This window comes from Belonocnema kinseyi, chromosome 1 (genome assembly GCF_010883055.1).
Source record: "Belonocnema kinseyi isolate 2016_QV_RU_SX_M_011 chromosome 1, B_treatae_v1, whole genome shotgun sequence".
Classification (NCBI taxonomy): domain Eukaryota; kingdom Metazoa; phylum Arthropoda; class Insecta; order Hymenoptera; family Cynipidae; genus Belonocnema; species Belonocnema kinseyi.
The window spans coordinates 48,817,896-48,821,358 of record NC_046657.1 but is presented as its reverse complement, the minus strand read 5'-3'; positions in this window follow the sequence as shown (position 1 = coordinate 48,821,358).

Below are 3,463 nucleotides of genomic sequence, written 5' to 3'. Positions count from 1 at the left end.
CAAGGGATCTAAATTCGTAGAAGCAATGAGAGCGAACATTTGCTCATCCTCAGATACTTCCTCGAAAGTAGCACATTTAGCAAGGAAAGCAAAACTCGTGTCCACGAAGTTTAGTTTTCCCTCCCACATAGCTTTGTAGTCTATATCATTTTTAGCATGTCTTTTTGGATGTTTTCTAACTTGAACTTCTACTGGTTTATGAGTGTTTTCATCAGTGGGTGCAGATTTATTTTTCTTACTTCTAATTTTTGTTTTTGGCTGTGTAATTATTTTAGGAGGAACTGGTTCAATTACAAGAGAGTTTTCTAAAAATAAGTCTACGTAAACTTCATTAGGATCTTCTAACTCTAGATTTTCATCTATGTCTATTGGAGGCACATGACTTGTATTTTTGTTTACATTTTTGAAGGTCAGCTTTTCCCTTATTTGCATATGCTTTAATTGAATGAGCTTTCCTGTCTCTGGATGCCACAATATGTAGCCATTCGAGGTTTGACCTACCAATATTGCCTTAATGGCACGTTCTGTCAATTTGGTCTCGTTTATTGCTTTCCTATCGTAGGCAACGCTACCGAATCTTTTAATTTTATCAATGTGACATTTACTGTCAGGATACAACAGATTCAATGGGGTTTGGAAATCTATAGAGCGAACGCAGCAAGGCGCGCAGCGCCACCACCCGTACACGTACATACACACGCATACTTGACTACTAGAGAAACTCACACTTTAACATATACACAGCATTCTCTATTGCTGACGGTACGATATTTTTTCTTCAAGATATTGTCTCAGGGGTTCTCGAGTGTGCTTTTTCTTTTGCCAGTGTCAGTTTTTTGTTATAACCCCTGGAAGATCAAATATGGCGGCCACAATTTAGGGCTTTAAAAATAACAAAGGATCCCGCACAAAATATCAACAAAAAAGCGTGCAGTCGTTTGGAACCAAACTTCGCACATTGATCAAACAAAAGAAGAAGGACTGCGCGGAATGCTACTGCGCACTCAGTGTGCATTCTAATGTTCACATTCGCTGTATGTGCGCGCCTTTCTACAACGCAGACAGTCTTCGATCCCTAGCTGGCTCACTGAGCTGGCGACGCTTTTATAACGTGTTATGCGTAGTTGATGAAGTTCGTTTTTGGCTACAAATCTTTCCGTGTCAGAGATCGCGTTAGAGTGGCGGGCCAACCCTTAGATTCGAAGGTAATAACATTCTTTTTGTATTTTAAATCTGTCTAGCGGTTACATTTCGTGTCGATCGTGATTTTTGTGTATGGTGAGTTTCAGAATTTCCACGTTACTGTTCATTGTAAGAAAAAAATTAGTTCAAGAACTCCTTGCGCTAAGAAAATTAATACGTTTTGTCACTTTTGTGGAAAGTATTAAACGGAGAAATACCGTCGATCAATTAATGATTCGATAAAAAGTTTATACTTCAACTGTTATGGGACTTCAATGAAAAATTTGGATAAATCGTGGGTACCAACCTCAATTTGTCATGCTTGTAGATTAATTTGGTCAAATTAGGAAGCTGAAAGTACCAAGACGCAGACTGTTATTCAACCACCTGTTTGGCGTAAACCCAACGATCATGATACTGATTGTTACTTTTGCTTACACAAAACAGGAAAAACAGGTTCTAAAAAGTATTTGGAGAAGATCGTTTACACTGATGTAAAAAGTGTTACACCAGCCAAGATTGGTATTAGAAATCACTCTGAAAACAAAGGTGACCGATCAACTCACGAATCAATGGATACTGACGATCATAATGCAACTGAAGATTCTCCTTGGGAAGAATTAGATGATGAAAGTCCTAAATTTTTTGACCCAGAGAGATAAGACGATTTTATACGATTTTATACGTGCAATGATATCAAAGGACTAATTAATTTATATAAAATAAACTTATATACGCCAGAAGATTGGCGTCTTTTCATAGATTCGTCTACAGAAAGTCTGATAGCAGTACTATTACATAATGATAATAAGTACGCTGAAATTCCAGTAGGTCACTCAACTACACTGAAAGAATCTTATGATACTTTCCAATTACTCCTGATAAAAATAAAATAAAATGCCCATAATTGGCTTATTTGTGGTGACTTCCAAATGATAAATCTTATAATAGGTTTACAATCAGGAAACATTGAATACCCTTGTTTTTTTTCCTTTGGGACAGTCGTGCAAGGGATGAACATTGGATAACGGAGAAATGGGCAGACAGATGAAAGTGGAAAGTTGGTCAGTATAATGTTGTTTATGAAAGTCTTTTTCACAGAAAGGAATTATTATATCCACCACTCCATATAAAACTAGGGTTAATGAAGCAATTTTTAAAAGCCTTAAACACCAAAGGAGAATGTTTCAATTATATCAGATCTACATTTCCGCAAAACTATGACATCTATTAAAAAGAATGCATGGTTGAGTTTCGAAGATCTTGTACAGAAATTTTTAGGGAGCAATTGAGATCCAAAGTTTAGAACTATTGTATCTAGTATGTTAAATAATTTTAAATGATTAGGTTGTTTGATGAGTATGAAATTACATTATCTCAAATCTCATTTGGATTATTTCCCAGAAAATGTTGGAGCATTCAGTGAAGAAATGGGCGAACGCTTTCATCAAGACTTTCACCAAAAAGAGCAACATTATCAAGGTCCAAGGTGACCCTACTAGTCATAAACGAAAGTCTCTTCAACGATCGTTTGACATGAAGCATGAACGATTTGAAGGCGATACAAAGTCTTACCTTGACTGGCTGGGCGATTCAAAGTCTTTCGTTGATTGTCTGGGCAATCTAAAGTCTTGCCTTAATTGGCTGGAAAATATTAAGTACTTTCTTGCTTAGCTGGACAATCCCAAGTTCAGCCTTATGTGGTTGGAAAATATTGAGTCTTGCCTCAGTAAGCTGGAAAATTATAAGTAAATTTACAATATTAAATGAATCATAATAATACTTTTTTTTAAGCCCTAACTGTTTTCCATATTCGCTCTTCTAGGAGTTATAACAAAAAACTGAGCCAATCGAAAGGGAACCCCCGATAACCCCTCAGATAACATTTTCAAGGGACAATGTCCTATCATCTCGGCGTTAATGGGTTAATACGCTAAATTGAACATTTTCATTTTAAGGTTAGCCCACTTGTAGTGTGGAATTCAATTATTTCACGAAATGTAAGCGACTAAATTCGCTGCTCCCAGGTTGAGGTGGGTTAGCCTGCTTATAATTTGGTAGGGGTTATTTCTGGGCGAAAGTGGATTAGCAGGTAGGTGGGTTAACCCACTTGTGGCTAGGGGTAGTTTCTACCCCTAGGAAACAGCTTCCGTAGAAATGAAAGGACACGGGTTCCATATTTTTTATTGTTTTATCAATGTACACAGTTTGGTTCCAAACGACTGTACGCTTTTTCGTAGGTATTTTGTGCGGGATCCTTTGTTCTGTTTTAAATCCCTAA